This window comes from Mastigoproctus giganteus, chromosome 3 (assembly GCF_048544385.1).
Source record: "Mastigoproctus giganteus isolate SK-2022 chromosome 3, ASM4854438v1, whole genome shotgun sequence".
Classification (NCBI taxonomy): domain Eukaryota; kingdom Metazoa; phylum Arthropoda; class Arachnida; order Uropygi; family Thelyphonidae; genus Mastigoproctus; species Mastigoproctus giganteus.
Window position 1 is genome coordinate 43196362 of NC_143577.1, and position 21417 is coordinate 43217778.

At 35.9% G+C, this 21417-nt stretch overlaps 1 protein-coding gene across 3 annotated transcripts in view; it reads right to left on the bottom strand.

The window, feature by feature from the left end:
• LOC150087907 (uncharacterized) overlaps window positions 1–21417 on the bottom strand; it is a 172297-nt gene that overhangs the window by 107176 nt on the left and 43704 nt on the right. The window contains exon 1 of one of the 3 annotated variants that reach the window (XM_090369266.1): window positions 18786–18960. The exons of the other annotated variants lie outside the window; for them this stretch is intronic. The gene's annotated coding sequence lies outside the window, so the exon portion shown is untranslated. Of the gene's footprint in view, window positions 1–18785; window positions 18961–21417 lie in introns of those variants that run through there. 3 annotated transcript variants of the gene reach the window in all.

Here is a 21417-nt window from a genome sequence, read left to right on the forward strand (position 1 = left end):
AGTCCTTTCCAAAACATATATACAAGAAGAAGGAGTCCCTCAGGGCTCTGTTCTTAGTGCAACTTTGTTTGCAATAAGAATAAATCAGTTGACTAAAATTATTCCCAATACAGTGACTTCATACCTATATGCTGATGATCTGACGGTCTCTTGCAGTTCACAAAACATGAGTTTTATTGAGAGGCAACTTCAAACATCAATCAATAATATCGAACTATGGATGACACAGAATGGTTACCGACTGTCCTATCAGAAATCTAGTGTCATTCATTTTTGTAACAAACGAAAGATGCACCCAGATCCTGAAATACATTTAAGAAACCAACCTGTCGCAGTTGTGAACAGCGTTCGTCTTCTTGGTGTGATTTTTGACAATAAATTGAACTTTAAAGAACACATTAAACATCTACGGACTGTTTGCCAGAAAAAAATGAACTTACTAAGAGTAATTTCTTCTACATCGTGGGGTGCAGATCGTTGCACCCTACTTCACTTATATAGAGCCCTAATTAGATCTCGCCTTGATTATGGTGCCCCGGTGTATGATTCTGCTAGGGAAAGCGCGTTATCATGTCTTGCCCCTATTCAACATTCTGCCCTCAGGATTGCTGTAGGTGCTTATAGAACGTCGCCAGTACAAAGTCTTTATATTGAAACCCATGAACCTCCCCTCAGACTCAGGAGAAAGATGTTACTCCTAAACTATGCGGCCAAAATTCAAAGTATATCTACTCACCCCATTAGGCCAATACTTAATGATCCACAGTTCTTTATGCACTATAGAAACAAACCTAGAGCAGTTCAACCTACTGGCATCAGATTGCAGGCATTATCGCAAACGTGGAATATACATCTTGACAAAGTCCTCCAAGATTCAAACAGTGCAGATCCTCCATGGTATTCTATTAAAGCATCCTGTGACAGCTATTTCCTAAGCTGGGGAAAACATTCGCTTGCTAATATCAACATGCAACAACTCCATACTGCTCACACACAAAATTATCCACATTTTACAAAAGTATACACTGATGGATCAAAGTCTGAAAGTGGAGTCGGGGCTGCAGCCGTCTTTCCCCATAACACTATCTCTGTTTCCTTGCCCATTGAATGCAGCAGTTATACAGCAGAATTATGTGCCATCAACCTTGCCTTAGAAAATATCCTCCATCTGTCCATCCAAAAAACTGTGATATATACAGACTCACAGAGTGCACTTATAGCCTTGCAAAATTCCTCCTCGCCAACACATCCTGTAATAGCAACAATAAAATCTCGGCTGATGCATATCCAAGAACACCAGCAAATAGTCATCTTTTGTTGGATCCCAGGCCACATGGGGATATCAGGGAATGAAAAAGCGGATTATGCAGCAAAACAATCATCCAACATAGCATCGACGAATTACTACGTTCCGTATATTGACTATAGATCCTATATAAGGCATGTATGTAAAGAACAGTGGACACTTTTGTGGCAAGCTCAACTGCAGAACAAGCTCCTGCAAATAAAATCTGAACCACAGTTATGGGCTTCCAGTTTCCGTGTAAACAGAAGGGAAGAAGTCGTCTTGTCCAGAGCGCGAATCGGTCACAGTCACCTCACCCATCTTTATCTACTCACAGGAGACGATCCTCCGAAGTGTACTCACTGCAACTCTTTTCTCACTATCAAACACATTCTCATTGATTGTACACTATATACTGCTGCCAGAAAAGCCTCATTCGGTACTCTACGAAATCTTCAAGAACCTTTAACACTTCGTCACGTTATAGGCAATGATGCAAATCTAATAGAATTTTTTTGCTTCCTCAAAGAGATACAGCTATATGACCGCATCTGACATGATTTTATAATCACAATATCTGAACTCCTTTACCCTTGATAGGCGCAATATGGCCCTAGTAGCCCTTGCGCCAGAAATAACAATACCAATACCAATACCAATACCAATGCCTCGAAATAATTTTTAATATATGAAGCAGTGCTTGAACTGATACATTGTCGAAAGCTTATTTTATATCAAAGATTATGTCTATTTGAGACCTGCTGCTGAGGGCATGTTGAATCCGATGTATCGTAATCAAGGAGGTTTGTTATGGTAGATCTCTGATGCTGTGATGTGTGGAGATGTGATGGTCTATTGTTCAAGCCCTCGTGGGCAGCAGGTTGGTAGAATCGTCGTCCTCTTCACACCGGGTGGAAAAGACCCGAGTTCGAGTTCCTTCGATGGCGGTAGGAATTTTTATGGGTCTTTTTCACAACGTGGCTAAGTTAGTCGGTCTCAGGCGAGGTTAGCATGAAAACTCCTGAAAACTTAGGATTTTCGTCCAGTAAACAGAAAAATCGATCTTAGAACACATGCAATTTGCAGACAATATACATGTAGCAATATGGCCTTAGTTGCTGATGCTCCTGAAAACTCTGTTAACAGGGTCAACTCAAGGGTATATGGTACCCCTAGGCCACATTGACTGATGGCCCCCTCCCGCCGATGCGAAGATTTTCATTTTTTTAGAATGATTAATTTTACATTTTATTTACCATTTTGAAATATTGTTTAAAATATGTAAAACTAAGTCCTAAAAGTTTTAATTTTGAATTTAATATTGTTTGTTTTTAACAGTTAACACATGAAAGATTTCTTGCGGACTTTGTTTTTGCGAGGAGGGGGAGGCGTTGCCGCCCCTAGGCCAGTGCCTACTACAATAACAATCGTTGAAGCAGTGGTCAACAATTGTAGGAAGTATTAGCTTTTCAAAGATTTTCAGCAGTGGGGCAACCAAGTTAGTCGATCTCAGGAGTGGAAAGCAAGTTTATTTTTACCCCGGGAAGATCGGTTTTTCATCCAACAAAACAGGCAAACCGATCAGCCAGCACAAGAAGTTTATAGACATATAACACATGGATGGATGAGGATGTTCTCGGGTAATCCGATTATAGTAATCACTGCGTATCTGCCCATCTGCTTTATGTCGAATTATACGATCAGATGATGCATGCTGTTATTGAACGAGCTTTTCGTCTCACGAAAAGGGCAGTGTACCTAATAAAGTGGCCACACAGTATGTTTGAAGTCCATCTCTGGCGTCTAGCTATCTATCCCATCCAACTTGTGTTCTATTTTTGTTTGTTCAAATTATTTCCAGACGGACAAACAGATTTCTAATTGATTTTAAGAGAATTTTGAATAACCCAAATTTTCTTTCTTAAACGAATTTTTATATTTGACGTTTTAAATCAAAGATCAGGACCAAATCAAAGATCAGTACCTAATTACGTACATTATAAATAAAATAAAAAATGAAATAAAAGTAATCAAATTCACATCGTGATGTTCAGTTTTAATTAGAAACATTAAGAATTTTTAAAACGTTTTACTTGTCATCTTACTTTCAAGGTCACAACTCTCAGGGTAATTTACATATAATTGAAGCGTTCTGGTAAACCTGACGTCCCTTCAGAGCAGTCGCTGTGATAAACATTCTGTCATCATTTTCTGAAACCTGACAGCCAAGTGAGGGTGTTGCTTGCAGTTTCCATAATGCATTCCTACTCTTGAAGGGAAGGCTGGAGAGGAGATTTAGGACACTGTCATGGCAATTGTGATTAATGTACCATTATAGCAGTGATTAAGATGCTACTGTTAGTGAAGCCTAAAATCCTGATGAAGGGTTCTCAGATGATTGACCCGCAGTTCTCGCATCTAGAAGGGAAGAGTATCTAAAAATATCCCTAAAAATCCTTGATTATGTTCAAGAGAGAGAGAGAGAAAGATTAGAGTAATTAATAACCTCTTACAAACTCACTGAGCTCATTATTAGACATTCATTTTCTGGTGTGTGTGTTTGTGTGTGCCCTCCTGCCGTTAATAAGCATATTCAAGAGTCCTGAGGGTACTGAAGTCTACTCTTGTAGTAGAGCAATTCGCAATACATAAAAGGTTCTGGTGGTAGGTGACGAATCTAAATTTACTTTCCAAGAGCATCCTGTACATGCACAAAGGGAATCAGGTTTGAAGATTTCGGTAGCAACTCAACGAAAGAAATTAGACCTCTCTATTTAAAACCCCTCATATTTGGATATCAGACTAATGTGTGTATGCGCTGTGTCTATTGGTATTTGGGCACAATTTCATTTAGATTTAAAAAAGGTAAATGTGAAAACTGAACTATAAGTTGCCATAACTTTTCTCCGCTAATGTACATATAAGTAGATTTATTATTTTTATTCCCAGCTAGAGCCTATAATTGTGCTACTGTTTTAGTTAAACCAGTTTAAATGCGTGTTTAACCAAGCAGTATTCCTAATATTGTTTTTCTTCTCTTTCCTTCTAGATTTTTTTTATTTTTTTATGAGTGGGGGACCCCACCAAAAATGTGCGAGATGTAGTCAGTATGAGGCAGCCCCATCGATCGTTCTAAGTTGGCATTCGTTTATTCTTGCAGCACGGCTAACACGAGTAGATTTTTCTTGTTGACCACCCATCTTCAGACAACCCAATAATTCGCCCCTTCATTTAAATTCATTCGAGTGTACATAATATCTTCGAATATTCCAGAAGCAGCACATTCTCTTGGCAAGACACGAAGAATTTCGCTTTTGATTGCACGCACTGCTCAACGTCTTAATAAAAACTAATACTACCAGTAATACCTAACAAACCGGCTGTATGCAGGATTTTTAAAGGAATGTTTATAACTGCTCAAGCTGAATAGGATTCGTTGAATGAAATGCTTAGAATTGCGCAAATATTTTCGAACTCTTTGCTGAAGAAAGCTACGAAGGGCTGTTCACGAAAATTTTCGAAGGAATTCCATTTTTTAAAGTACGGCAATTTTCTTGTATTCCACTTTTAGAACAGTTTTAAAATTTCTATTAGAGACCGATTGCTGGAAACATTCAGTATATCATGCTCATTTAAAAAGAATCAGTTTATCTTCTTTCTTATCTATGTACAGATACAGGATGGACAAAATAACAGAAATATCTGTGATAAGAGTCGCGGGTATCCACTAATATGGTGTTGGGCACCCTCTGCTTTTAAAACAGCTTGCATTCTGCGTGGAATGCATGGAGAGGTGAGTGAGAATGTGCTTCTTACTCACCTCTCCAAATAGGCTCAGAGTGGCATATTTGGAGAGGAGCGTGAGAAGTCTGGTGATTGTGCAGGTCATGGAACATGCTTAGCCTCAGTTTCATGCTCTTGAAACCAAGATTGGACACAGCTGTCTGCGTGTATTGTAGTCTGCGTGGGTAGCACAGTGGTATCGTCCCCATCCTCCCCACACCAGGTGGAAGAGGCCCCGGTTCGAATCCCATCGATGACGTGAGGAACTTTTTATGGGCTTTTTTCACTCCATGGCTGATTAGTCGGTCTCAGGCGTAGGTAGCAAGGTTTTTTTCTCCAGAAACTAGAGTTTTTTAGTCCAGCAAATCACCAGAGAACACACGCAATTTACAGACATAATACAATATGAGAATATGTAGGAAATTACCAGGTGACCCTAATATAATAATTCGATTTTTTTATTTTGTGTGTATTGCAACATTATCACCTTGAAACGTGACATTGTTTGTGGGAAACAACGTCTGCACCCGAGATGAACCTGGTCACTCAAAATATCAAGGTAATTAGTGACAGGAATTCGCCCGTTCAGGGTGATGGTAGGACCTAAGGAATACTAAGATATTTCTGCCCAAAACTCTCTCTGATGTTGGAAAAAGAGTGAATGGTGATTCGTCTGAAACAGTGACATGTTTCCAATCACCAAGTGTCCAGTTTTTGTGCTCCTAGGCCTCCGTAGCCGAGTGGTCAGGAGCGGGAGTGCAGTAGCACACGCTCTTTGAGTAGACCGGGATTCAAGCTCCTGACTGCTAAATACGGTCGATCTGCCAACCCGCACTGGACCAGCGTGGCAGATTATGGTCCATTTCCACTGCAGGAAGGAGGCTTCCATCCTGCAGTGGGTTGATAATGGCTGCAGTTTACTTTTTACTTTACACCATTACATCCTCTTTCTAGCATTGCTATCAGTAACGAATGGCCTGGCAATAGTGGTTCTACCATGAATTTCAGCTTTATGAAGTTCTCGTTGAACTCTTTTGCTAGAAACTGTATTGCTAAGAGTTACATTATGCTCTGCAGTTATTTTTGAGGCAGTAATTTTAAGTTTCCGTGCTGCAATACTCTTCTAGTCAGCTTTGATTTTCTGCCACAATCGTATTATCAGACTTTTTACATACTTGGTGAAGCAGATCGCTTTCGATACATTTGCTCTGGATATATTAAACAAATTAGCAGTTTCATTCACCGGTGCCCCTGCTAAACGCGCACCAAAATTTTGACCTCTTTGGTATTCAAAAAGTCGGCCATTTCCTTCATGTACCTTTTTATATCACCACTAAATAAACATCAGCTTTTATCGTCTTTCATATCAAGTGTTTCCATTATTTTGGCAACCCTTATAGATATATCTGTACGTACATAAAAAATGTTCTGTTGTTTATTCAAAATCCCAACAACAATCTTCCAAATAAATATTACAGGCGCGTAATAGCTATTAGAATTTGATTGCGCTTCTTTGATGGATATTGCAGGCCATTCTGTTAAAGAGATTTGAAATTTTCTATCCACCAATGCAATCTCGGAGGAGATTGCATTGCTGGATAGAATGTTTGATTTATTTCAAGGTTAACGAAATACTCCGAACAACAGATGCTATAATTGTACAAAAAACAAACAAACACACAATGGACAACTCCGTCATTCCAAGATGGAAATAATGAATGAACGTTGGGTGTTAAATTCATTTTCTTCTTTCTCTGAAATAAATGATAGTCCGAAGATGGAAATGTGTTTTTGTTTATTACGATACGCCACGATTTATCTTTACGTATCTGTGATGGCAAGTTACTTAATTACACTCTTCAAGGACTTCATAAATTGAATTCAGTACGCCTCAGTGGGATGAAGGAAACTCGAAAAATGAGACTTAATTAAGAAAAAGCTTATTAAGTTGTTGTAGATGCTCTGAAGAAAATTAGATTGAAAGGTTAGAGTAACAAAGAACTGAGAGAATAATAAAAGGAAGAAATGGAATTCTCTTGACCATTGAATCTAACGTAAAGTTTCCGGAAACTAAAAGCGATTTCCGGTAGTTTTCGAAAGAAGAAGAAGAACTACTGGCATTAATGGAGCAAGACTCAAAATAAACATTACTGGATGCTTATTCCGAAGCGAAATAATTACAGTTTTTTTTTAATCTTAGAAAATCCGGTTTTTTTATACTAAAACACAAATTTGATATCGATTTTCTGGTTTCTCCTCCCATTAGAATCTTTAAGCTGTGTATTTCCAACTAATTGTATTTTGATGGAATTTATCCATCTCTAAGTAGCGCCACGATCCTAATTAAACCCAAATTATTACATAACACGAAGGACCGTGGGCTTATTTACATCATTGTATTAAAAAGTCAACCAGGCGAAAGAGGATACGAAAAGATAGGCAGCCTTCCTTATTAGACCTTATTATAATTTGCAAATCGTTTATTGGAGCTTGCAAAAGAACCACGACTGGAACGAAGGGAGAGGACTAATTATTTTGTTGGTTTCTTAAATCAAAGTTAGAACGATTCTGCATATGAAGCATTTTTTGTTTTTGTTTGTTTTTCATGCACGATTTTTAAATAATCTGAGTTTATTCTGTAATGAGAAAAAGAGATCCTCGCCTTGCCGTATTATAGCCACAAGACACCCAGGGCAACAGTCACCATGCCTAGAATGCAGGCTAACCTTTTAGCAAAAAACTCACCAGCCGTTATCGGCACATCTCAATTTCTGCGGCGATTTGAACTCTGAACCCCTCTGTACAGAATGTAGGCAGCCTTAATAACAAATTCCTACCCTACTCGCAATGTCAATTTGAAGCTGCCAATATCACATATCTTGTTGAAATTTAAACAAACTTCGTGGTCGAGGACGTTCTGATCACGCAAATTTCGTGAAGTCTCCTTCAGGAGGTCCGCAATCTTCATTAGGAATGATCCAGCAAGCAAATATTCAGTCCAATGCAAATAATATCGAAAAAATTTCACTTATTTCTCATGCCAATGGCTCTGTTATGGAATTCTTCAATCTTTGCTGTTTCCTCAATCCAATGCAAGGTTCCACCAACGAAATTCTCAATTTAACCACTTCTATACTATATTGGAACTTCAAGCCGTCTTATCTCCTGCTAAAAGAAGCTCTTTCACGTGGAAGAAACATATATTAATTTCATCGCCAAGATTCCTTAATAAAGACAAAATTCTAAAGCTCATAAAATTCTATCCCTGGATTTTCTGAACAACTTTCTCGTGTATGAATGAACTCAACTGTTAATAAAATGGTTTACACATTTAACCAAGAAAGAAGCATTCAAAAGGGTCGATCTGACATCACGCACTAGGTCATGGTTCACACCTGAACCAAGTTGTATTTCAAAAGTAAACAGGAAAGTCATAAGGAATGGAAGAAAAGACAAACTCCCAGCGCATTACTAAACTTCAAGGAAAACGGGTGCGGTTACACTAATCTTTGCCCAACAGGTACATCCATCAGCACTAATCTGGTTGACACCTTATTCCGATTTAATCAGCATTTCAATAAAAAAACTTCATCGTCATATTGTATACCAACGTATTAAACCAGTCTTTTATAATCTCAACTTATGCAAATAAGTTTTACTACTTGCATTGATTTTGTGAGAAAGGGGGAGAATTGGTCAGCTTTTTAAGTGTCGTAATAAACTTTACTAATCTTTCAAGTTTCTATTGTGATTCTTTAAGATTGATAGACAGGGGAAATAGAAATAGAACTGGTGCAGCCTTCGTTTTGGCTAGAAAGTCGAATAAGAGCTGCTATAAGAAGTGAAGACTTTGATAAAGCAAGTTTAAATTCAGTGAAATCAGAGTAGTGGCATTCTATCTTTTGTAATCCAAATGACATTTTCTTTGAATTTGTAGTGTGCTTCAAAACGAACTCGTAAAAGAAAGTTGGCATGGAAGCATTGTATTGCTTTTTTTAGCCAGCCTTCTACACACAAAATGTCAACTGCTTGCCGAAGACAGCGCTGAGTAAACGAATTGGGCGAGATGCCCAATATATCAAAAATTTATTTATTGAAAAGAATGAAAAGGTTGTCATGAAGTTTATTGATCACTGTCAATTAGAAATTCCTGAATATTGTAGCCATAAATCAAAGTAACAAAACATTTAGGGCTATAAATAGCAAGAGAAGTTGGTAAGAACATGATAAAAAAACATATTTTTTTATTTTCTGTTCGCTCAGAGTTAATTTCTTATCTTTCCAAAAGCAGTTCGATATACCTCATTAACCTCTCAGTATAATTGCTAAGATCATCTAGCTCCACCACGATAAGCGAACCCAGTAGTGGTTTTAAGAAAACAAGAATAATAAGTTGGCTATTCCTGGGCATACTCAGTTAATCAGCAAAGCTAGGATTATTTTCTTTTAAGGTTTAGAGGTTGTACTTATGAATCCTTTATCGTGTTTTGTCTGGACAGTCCTCGTAGATACCAATTTTCAATATCACGCTGTATCCAGTCTCCTTCAGGTGAGACACAACTTTACCTAAAACCTATTCCAATAGGGTTTGCCAGTACAGTATCTACTGTTCATCCAATAAATTCCTGTGGCGCATTTACTTTTTTTTAATATTCACAGAGTGAACAATTTAAAAAAATGGAAGCACAAGAATAAATTATTTATTATCATAGGTTTCCACTGTGACAAGAACTCACAGAAAAATTTTACTGATAGCGGAGAGAAACTGTTACTGTAACTCACCCCGTATTCAGAGTAGGCTATTGAAAAATAAGGTGACCTATATACGACTGTGAAAGATGGGGTGACCTATTTACACTCTTTCAACTATAGTAGTATGTTAGATATAAATATGATGCAATAATACAATAAATAAATACAATAGGATCATGAGTTATTGATTGAACTTTTGCTATCCAAGCAAAATTGAGGATGTTGCTTCTCTGTTCATACACTTAATATAGAAGGAATTCATTGAAATGTCATTATTATAATAATACATATACTACAAGTTATTATTCGTTATCAGCTGCTCGGATTTTAGTCTCCTATTGGATAGTATTTATCCAATAGGTACGTAACCATCTCTTTAAGGATTCTGAACAAGAATCGGATGTTAACCTCGCACGAATGCATTACTTTTAAGTGAAGTAGCTTTGGTTCAGCATTAAAAATAAAGTTGGCTCTCAATTATCTGATACAGATTATCTCTGCTAGCAATTAATTCTTCGGGAATTAATTACTGGCCAAATACACGTAGAAATGGATTTATTACTTTTCTGAATTGTATTATTCTAGAAAATTAAATTGCTAGTTGACAAAATGCTGACAATATAACCTTAGATATCGTTGAATCAAAATTAACACGCCAGAAACGAAAATTGATACTATCCAAGTTTCATGTATTACTAAAGATAAGAGTGGTGCCCCTGTAAATATCTCTTCTCTGCAAGACTGAGAAAGTGTGCGGAGAAATCTTCAAAGCGTAAATAAAGTTCTTTCCCGCATAAGCAATTAATCATTGTAATTCTCTACTTTGCAGTAGATAAAAGTACTTCATATTCACTAAAGGAGATATAAGAGAGAAGATTCATATATTTTTCTTAGGTTTAAAGTCTTGTAGAGTAACTTTATATTGTTCTAGAAATTTCCAGAGCAGTTAGGTAGTTGTATGGATGCTCTCATTAAATAAGACTGTTGTTTATGATGGATATAAATGTTACTCCGACAAGATTTAAGCCTCTGAAATGAGAATTTCTTAATCTTAAAATCCCTCATTGCTCGTCAAGAGAATTAAACTTCTAAACATCAGGGAATATCCATGAAGGACTTAACTAACCCGAACAATGATTTACTGTTTAAGTAAATGCATTTTTTTTATAGATTTGGCGTAAACTTTCGAGAAATTATGACATTCATATGAAACAGCATTAAGAAATATACTTCTGGAAAGAGTAAGTTGGAGGTAAGTTTCGTAATAGACTATGCTGTAGCATAACCCTTAAGTCTTAGTTTATGAGTTAGATAAAAAAAAGTTACAGCCTTCAAGGTTTTTGTCGTGTAATATTTATTTTATAGCATTCTATGACATAGACTGCTGTTGAGTATGTTTATGACGTTGTATATCAGATACAACAGCAGGTTATGAAATACTTCTTCGACAATTCTAAATCAGATTTAATTTTCCCAATGATCGATTATCACAGCAGATTTATGAAGTACAAAAAAGGAAATAATTTCGTTGAGCGCCAAGCAGTCTCCTGCTGGTGTTTTATTGGCAGATTTTCAAAGTTGTGTTTCATTTTTCCTTTAAATCTATAAACTGAAAGCGTAACTTTTTGGCACCGATAGTGGCAACTATTCTGGGTCAACCCGTTGTTGGTAATCTTCTTAATCCTGAGATTCAGAGGATCGTAAGATATCCTGTGTAAAATCACTCAAAAAACCACTTCACGTACGCAGAAAGAATTTATTGTATAAAAGAAGGGAAAAATCACTTTCGCAATATTTATGAAAGCATAAAGTAAGCTTTTTTTCTCTCTTCATATCTCCATAGAGACATTTAAAAAGTGCTTTATGCAGATCCAGATGGTTGCAAAGACAATTTCTGTATTTCATGGTGTGTTTCTAATAGGAAACGAATGTTCATTATGCTAGATTTTTAAATGTGTATTTAAAATTAAAAAATTTTGATAATTAAGGTTTTTAATTTTTTTACTGTAAATGGCTAAAATAATCACAAAAAACCTAGAATAACTTTTAGATGTTATTTAAAATGTATACAATGTGCAATAGATAAAAAGTTTCGAGAGATTGACTTTGTATCATATGAGTCACCAAACATGTTGCGACTTGTCACATGTTTGGTGACTCTTCTAAACATAACAAGATATGATTCATCCGTTTATGTGCAGTCATTCTGAATCAGCACACTTCGAATAGAAAGTATTCTGTGTATTTCGTCGTGCTCTAAAATGAGTGAATTTATTGAGCAGAAAATTTGCATCGAAGTTTGTTTCATATTTGGGTAAATTTGCAACAGAAACTCAGAAAGTATTAAAACAGCTTTTCTTTTGGAGAAGATGCTAAGTGTTGTTGGAAAACTCAAAGAGGATGGCTTGTTCGTCGAAGATGCTAGATTTTTAAATGTGTATCTCGCTCTGGCCGCCCTTCAACTTAAAAAAAAAAACAATGATTAAATTGCTTGTGTTCGTAATCTAATCAGGAGTGACTGGCGTTTAACTGTCCGAAGTTTATAGTAAAACTGATATTTCTAATAGGACATGTCAATAAATGTTAACGCAAGGTTTGGGGATGCAATGCGTTTCAGCGTATTGCTGCTGGCCCACACTGTTTCTTCCATCAATTACTGTTAATAAATCGTGGGCGTAAGACCCAGAGACAAAGGCCCAGTTCTTTCAATTGAAGACTTCGCCTTCTCCAAGGTGCAAAAAAGACTCCATGGCGCTAGCGCATCATTCAATATTAACACAAAATTGTGTAGCTTGGAAGGAAAAGCTGTTCTAGTCATAAACGTCTTCTGATGGAAACGCTGAAATTCGTGGAAAATGAGCCGGAAAGTCTTAATTGGTCTAAGAAACGGTGGGACAATATGTCTTCACACTGGCATTCGATTAACCACACATCTCCGATAGCACACAGTACGTAGGTGGCAAAAGCTCCAGAAATTTCATAGTTCTTCATGCAATTTCGAATCTCTAGCTTTGTAGTGTCGTTTTATTTCTACTATAAGGTACAATTCGATCACGTGGATAATTGTATTTGTATAAGTTGGGCCTATATTGTGAAATCATAGACAGCTTCAGAGAAACATCTCAAAATACAATTTCTAGAGATATGTATGCGCTTTTGGCATCATGAATTAGTCTCGCTTTCAGTAAAGGATAGATTTCCAGCAAGCCATAATAAAACAACATAACGCAAGTGTATGTACTCCGCAAAATTTCTGGTTACTTTTAACATCACCTGCTAACATTTTGCTGTAAGCTTATATGAAGATTATCAACTAATTGAATACATTACTTGAGGTACATGATGTGCACAGTACACTATGTACCTCAAGAGCTAAGATTAATCCCATAGCTATCGGAGCTATGGGGTTTACATTTCCATCAAATTGCCAGAAAATTATATTAGAACACTGATTTTAGAAATTAATGTAAAAAATTGAAAATTAAGTTCCAGGATTAAGCTGTTTAAAGAAAATCGGATATCGTATGAGAAAAGCTTTTAAAATTTCTCAAAGAAATTGCCTTTACCGCATTCTGTACTGATTATCAAGGAGTGTTTGTCGAATATTTTCCATTTTTTATAAACCTGATAATTTATCAAGTCTGCAGACACATTTTTCGTACATCTTCCCTATTTGTCTGCATTCTTCTTACTGGACAGTTGCCATCACAACTTTAGTAAGCTTATACTTCTTCAGTTTTATGTTTCTTTTTACGCTCCATTTTAATTTTAACCACTATCTGTTTGTTTTTAATTAGTTTCTGGAAGAATTATGATTGGCATTCCTTGTCCCCAGAGATCGGTGCTCCCCATTGGAATAATTACGCTGAGATGATGAAAATGATGTTTCCTGACAATTCATTAATTTTGATAAATAAAAGAAATCGGTTCACAATTTTTATACATTGTGTGTTTGTAGGGAGAAGAGTGATTATATCCACTGGGCTACCACGAAGGCTTGTGCACATACAATATATAAATATATACATGCGTATTATTTAAATAGTTTATATATATATAAATGTTATAAATATATTTTATCTCCCTTTATAGTACTGATCGCATCATTTTTTTTCCAGGATAACCCTTTGGTGAAGCCATTCGTGGTCACGGGAGTGATGCAAAACGTTTCGAACCAACCTGCCTATTTAACTTCATGAAGTATTACTGTTTTCACAATAGTTTCCTTTAAAATAGCTTAGCAGATTCAATAGTCCATTTTCCAGGCTTTTATTTAAAAAAAGGAAAAAGCGGTTTCCCTATTCTCAGAGAGTTTCAACAAATTATCTTCTAAATATATGTTATTTTGTTTCTTGCAAAATAAACTAAGGTCTTGAGTGGTGTATTGCCCGGCCAGTTTTTCTTGTGGATAAAAAAATCTGAATTTCCTGGTGGGATCTTATAAATCCCTCCCTACACCGAATGCCTCAGCTACGGTGAAAAAAGAGCCCATTACAATTCCTCTCATCATGGGGGGAATCAAACACAGGCCTTTTCCTCATGATGTGGTAGGACAGCTGCGTTATCCGTCAGAGTACCAAATGTTTGAAGTTTTAAGGCGGGCCCATACTTTATCACATTTGGTTCCACGTGGAATGACTGGCAGTTTTTGGCAAACATCATCGACCAACATCAGAAATACTCCTCTCATTCCTTAACTGTAGGCAGCTTTATGAGACATTGTGGACTCATCCCAGTCAATGAACCGGCTGGTGCCTCTTTGTTTGACATATTTAAGAGCAACTTAAAGGCTAGGTGAACTGTTGATACTCTGTCACTTGAGGGATCTTATACACTTTAATCAAATTCCCTCTAAGTTGTAAAGCTCTGCAGATCGCATCTTCTAACTGGTCCACATACGGATATGTGGACCAGTTAGAAGATCCACACATAATTTCTCTGCCCAATCTATAAACTACTCCTGGATTTCTGTTTGCGAAGTACAATACTTCTCCATTGGTACATTAAACTTTAGCTACTAGTTTGAGGACTACACTTGCAGTTGGTCCAAAACTTTTTAAGCAGCAGAACACAGATAAGCGCTTTTCTGATATCATCATGTGACTTAGTTAGTTAAAGTCGGCCTACGCTGTTCCCTCTTGTCACTAATGTGGTAGTTTAAATAGTAAAGATAGTTGCAAAATATTTGTTTAACTCGGCTTTCATTTCGACTGGATTTTCGGTTATATCATGAGGACTACCGAACTTACTTTCTGTTACTTTTAATACTCATAAATGAGTAGAATTGCTTCCTTATATGAGTGGAATATAGGGAAACAATTCTGCTTCCTTTCGTAGTAATCTCTCACTTCACACTCCTCCCATATTGGGTGAATAATCCTAATACGGACCAAGTGCGTTTTGTCTGCAGAGCACATCTATTTGTTCATAGACCGATTCACGTGTCGAGAGGCAGAAAACTCCACATCCGAGATCGACCAACTACAACCTCGTTTGAAGAGGCCTAAAGAATTCCTCCAATTTCCAACGGGAATCGGACCCAAACAAATCCAAACGAGTGGCATAGCGATCTATTGAGCAGACTCAACTGCCACGGAAAACTTCTTTATGTACAGAACATAATTTTGATCCACTTATCCGTCAAAGAAGTAATCAATTGAAGATGGAAACTTCAGTGTGGTTTTCAGCAGTTACTGCTCCTAAATATTCCAGAGTTAGCGTGCTTAAATTCAATTTAACAAGCACGATGATTTTATCTTGTCATTCCCTCCACATTACATTCTTCCACTGGTGGGATTTATTCCCTTCCCTTTGTGTACTTTCACGACACGATGCCCTTTGCATAGATCTTTCTCTTCGCAGTTGGTTTAACCACTAACTTCGTTTCCCTGCGGTATGTTTTTACTACTAATTCTCAAGAATAGCTTTGCGATTTCCTGTTGCAATGCATTTAATTATCAACAGGCCCTGAATAGTCTTCAGTAGTCACTTAACAAGCTTTAAGTTAATGGTCGTATTATCCTTCACGATCTTTCCAAACATTTGATTTTGGGGGTGGCTTGCTTGCTCTTTTAACTGACGAATGAACATACTCTCAGTAGTGTTGTATTATGATGTAATATCTCTTTATTCTTTTTTCCTTGGGTTATTTTTGTTGTCCTACTCTGTTTCTAACTTCCTGCTCTCTCCCCACCAAAACAAAAATCTACACCACCATCTCCCTGTCCTGTGATCTTTATCTTTCAAAATAGGCCTTCGTCTTCCGAACTTGATATGTCCTAATACATATCCTAGAATACTGTACTATATCCGCATTTTTAACCCGTGGATATGAAAATATTCTTGTCTAAAGCTATCCTCAATTTTTTTTCTGTTTTTAGAAATAATGTTTCCATTTATGGTTAAATCAGAAGTCACTGAACATGTTTCTGGCCTTCAGTATTTTGAATATTTCTGAATTAGAAAATCAGGAAATTGAATTATATGAGTTTAAGAATTGAAGTTGCTGAATAAATTGCATTAAGACAGGGCCTCTAATCTGATGTTCATGAACTGATGGTACTTTTCTATAGATGAATATCATCATTATGCTTATAATCCTATTTGTGAAATCGAGATTTGATATGCAAATTACGTGCTGGCTTCTAAAAATAAAAGGACAAATCCGCAGTCTGAAATATCACTCAAATTCTGAAGGTTTCTCGTTTAACAAGAAGATTGCAGCTTTTTAAAAAGAAAACTTCAGAATTTGAGCGATATTTCAGATAGCCAAAGAGTAGTCAACAGAAGATAAGCCCGGTTTTGAGACTTCTTGAAATTCTGTTTTATTAATGTATTTTAGAAAACTTATTTATTTCTTAGAGATGTTTGAATACTGCTCATTTAAATTAGATAAGAATTCTTTTTATATAATCTAAATTAATAGTATTCAAATATTTTTTTAAAATGTATGTCTGATAAACGACTTTTTTGAAAATGTTCAATTTTTTGATATTCTATAAAACAATTTAGCATTCCTTTATTATTCTAGACAACAACTTGGTGCTTTGTGTACTAAAAAAGGTGAAACCCCTGCATTAGGATATCAATAAAAATGAATCTCATTATCCTAATGTTATTTCTTCTTTCTGGGCATCTTTTGCAGTACAGTTTTCTCCTATTACGAAAATTGCATTTGGCTAAAGCAATTCATGCGAACAATTCTCAAATAAAATTTGTATTGAATCTATTACGAAATAGACTGACAACAGAACACTCAGATTTCGAGGGGTTAAAAAAACCTAAATAGCCAAATGGATTCCACTAAACTCAGCAGTATGGAAGCCATTAAAAATCAGTGTAGTGGGTAGAACCGTATATGTTTTGAAAATAAAAGTGCAATGTAATTAGCAATTGTAATTTGTATACAAGTTTCATTTTCCTTCAAAAATTTGAATTGACTTATCACATTTTTCAGAAATTGATAAACGAAAAGATTGCCATTATAACTCTAAAAGGATTTTCTCTTTAGAATTCACATTAACATAAAAAGATGCCATACGTGATTGCAGTACTCAGGCAAGCAAGGATTCTAGGTTGAAGAGTAACGCTACTTTAAACATTAGGAAACTTTTTAAGAGAAACGTAACCATAGTTCAGATTTCGTGTTTGTTTTTTTTTATCATTTTAATTTTACAAAACTGCTTCATTCAAACAGCAAGAGTTCTTAGCAATGCTATAAGATCGAATAATATGTATTTAAGAATATAATAAACCATTTTTGTAACCAAAACGTTAAAGAATACAATTTTCAATTTATTATATATATATATATTCTGCTTTTAGTCGTTTCGTTAGTTTTCCACCAGATGGCATCGCGGCTTAATTTTAATTCTAATGTTTCGTATTACTGTCATCAAATGTAGGCGCGCGCTGGTTCAAAAATCTGTCGCACGTTAAGTTCTCATCTGCAACGAAACATTTTAGAATATTGCTCTTAAAATGCGATAACTTATTAAACTGAATATTAAGTCATCAAATGTAGTCTTAAAATAGTTAACAGCAAAATATGCGTCAGAGAAGGAAATTGTTAAATGGTAACAAAGTTATAGTGTTAGTGCAGCTGCATTTTACAGCAGGTTAATCCCAAACCAGAAATGTAATCCATTGTAATCTGATAAAAAAAATCAGTGGATCCAGACAGTTTTTATAGAGGGGGTGGCGATATACCAATGATGATATATTTCTATAAAAGATACCAATAACATAAAACACAGCATTTGATTTAATTTACTAAGGCTCCATGGGCAGAAGTTACTCCAATCGTCCTCCACTGGATCCACCACGGTGTACTGCTAATAAATTAACAGTAGGCACGCTAACTTTGGTCATCACACATTACTATTTGTCTTTAAAAAAGACATTGAAACAATCTGGCAGCACAATCCTGCAGTTGATGAGTAGATATGCATTAGAAAGAGATGCATAATTTCTTTGGACGATAGCAGTTGCTTTAATTTGAAAATTTCTGTGGTTATTTTCTGAGTAAAGTATAAAATTATCTTGAATATATAAGAGGCTAATTGCTTCATTAATTATTAAAAAAAATTTATAGAGTAAACAAGCAAAATTGATTTTATAAATACATCATTTTTTTAATATAGATGGTCTAGAACCTTTTTTCTGAATCCACAAAATTAACTACAGCAGAATTTTAAGTAAAGTCATGTTTTTTAGATTCTGAAGGTTTTGAATTATGACTTTTTTTTTTGCTGGTTCGTGAAATTTATAAAACTCCATGCGTACAAATTACACACTGGATAAAGAAGTTTCAAAGAAAACTTAACAAAGAACTCGGTGCATTATCAATCCCGGATACGCACAGTACTCCCACACCTCTTAAAAGGAAACTTCAATGGAAATAAAAAAAAAATAAAAAAAATCATAATCGAAAATCGTTTATGTGTAGAACGAACTATGCACTTACCTCAGCACAGTGAAAGCAATTTAGCTGGAGAAAAGAAGCCGGTGGATTGCACTAGAGCACGAGCTCGCTACCGCTAGCTACTGAACAAAACAAAGCACAGAGTCGCTGATATATCTACAGAACGGTCTGAGAGGAGAGAAACCAGCGAGCGACGCAAGTGTGGCGGACGATGCGTGCGATGCTATGACTCTTTTTGCTGACGTCAGCAACCTTGCCCACTCCTGCCTTCATAGTGCAGTTAGCGTGTCGGGACTGGGAGGGCGGAATGTGTTAAAGTTAAAATGACAACACAACACAATGCACGGTGTCGGGGGCAGGAAAACATCGAAGTGGGCACCCCCTCATCATTCCGCCACCCAATTATTGCGAGAGGTTCGGTTAAAATGGATGTCAAATAAAGATGTAACTCTGTTTCCCTGGACTGTCACATAGATGGTTACCATGACATCCGTTCCTCGTGCAAATAGAGAACACGGTCGTGTTTATTTACTCTCTTCGTAATTACTCTTTCTGCTGCTGTTGAGGTGCGAAATAAAGTGCTCCTCTCCTCTTGATAGAGCATCCCAGTCGAGAATCAAGTCAATCGTTTCGTGAGGAGAAGATTGCTACTGAGTTTTGCTTCGCCAATTCTTCAGCGAATTACGTCACTGTGATGTCATGGTTTGGTTTAGACTATAGTTAATACCTTTCTCTATGTATTGTAAATACTCTTATAGTATTTGAATTGGGTTGTTTGTGAAATATTTGATCTGATGATAAACAGTCATTAGGAAAACATCATTCCTTAATGATGGATTTGCAATAACTTAGCTTGTATAGAGCGAGATACGTTTTCCCTGCAAGAATAATGGAGCCATTATTGATTTTAATTGTTCTGGAGATTGAAAATCATTGACAACCAGAATAGGAATTGATCTACTGTCTGTAATTCATCTCATGGTGTCACTCTCCCGGTTAAAATATTTGTATTTCTAAAAAGATCTTTGTCAATCTTTTCTTGAGAGGCTAAATTTTCCTGTTGGAAACTAAATTCATGGGCATCGCCAAAAGACTCAATAGTACTTGATGGAATAGACACGCACAATCAAACATCAAGATACAGTCAGATTCCAATCTCGATGGCTTGTTTTCTCCATCTCTATGAAATCCTTATGCTCCTGTGAGAAGCAGGACCCTCGGGTGATGATTTTGTTGAGAGGTTTAGACAACATTTTTAGGCGCTTTCGCATATATTTATGTGCGTCCATTGTCCGTCCGTCCACATGTAAGAGAGGGATTCCCAGTGGAAAGACTTTGATGAAATTTTATATTTTGGGCTTTTAAAAATATTTGTTGAGCCATTCCAAATTTCATTAAAATTGAACGAATAGAAATCCGGGAATTATTATTATTATTATTATTATTATTATTCCTCCATACAAATTTAACGCAAAAAATTTTTCATAAATTTCACACATACAAGAGAGAAAAGAAACAAAAAAGTATATGGGAGAAGAGTAATAAATATTATACAGTTGTAATTAAACTGAACGGCTAAGCTTAGAGAACTTAAAACTATAAAGTTTTATAGTTCTATAAAAATATAATCTTAGTAAATTAATTGATAAGGAGTAACTATATTTACTTTTCACTTCAGTTAATCACAGAAAAAGAAAGAAAAATTAAATAATTTTAAGAATCAAAAATCGAAATCGCACTGGGTACATTAAAAACTAACATGTGTTTAATTAGGTTTACACTACAACTGCCATGATTTTTTGTTTGCACACTTGTTTCAATCCCCAAACAAAGTGAAAAAAACAATATATTATTATTGCTTAACAAAATTAACAAATATTCAAGGATAAACTAGTATTGCAACCTAAAAGGATTTCTTCCAATACGTAATACACTTTTGCCTTTTAATTTTTATTGTTTATTAAATGTATATCCTTCAATTTGATTTTAAGCAGTTCTTTTTGACAACAGCTGTCCAGATATTTTCTGAATTATGTATAAGTAAAATCAAAATTATGTTTCTCCATTAATTCTCATTTCAATGTGTTAAGTATGGTTTTTTACATTTTAAAATCCCAATAGGAGGACGTCTATTGCAAAACTTACTAATTGCGATACATTTAACACGTGACAGTGTGTGGTTGGAATTTCCATAAAAAGCCAGCGTGTATCTACTTTAATAAGAGACTACATCGTGTAGGCGTAAGCATTAACTCAAAGTTGGTTGTCAAAAGATATTGGATGAGGAACAGTCTTAAAATAAACACATTTAGAATGAGCTTAACCTATCAGAGAAAATTTCCATAAGTACTCTTGTTGGCTGCCTAATTGCTTTCATTTTTCCACGTGTTCTTAATCAAACTAATGAGTCACAGTCTTGGTGTTAGAACATGGAACTGATAATCTGTTAATTTAATCGAAATAACCGACGATCCATCGATTATTTTGATTTGATTTAAATCAATAAAACGTTGGGAGAAGGATTTTCGCTGTCCCGCTCAACATAAAGAGGAAGTTGCATTTGTAAATCGGGAATTTGTAAAATTAACAACCCTGTTGCGTATACACATTTTACAGATGCTGAAAAAATCATATACCAAGAATCGTCTACTGGAAAATCGTACACAAACCCTGG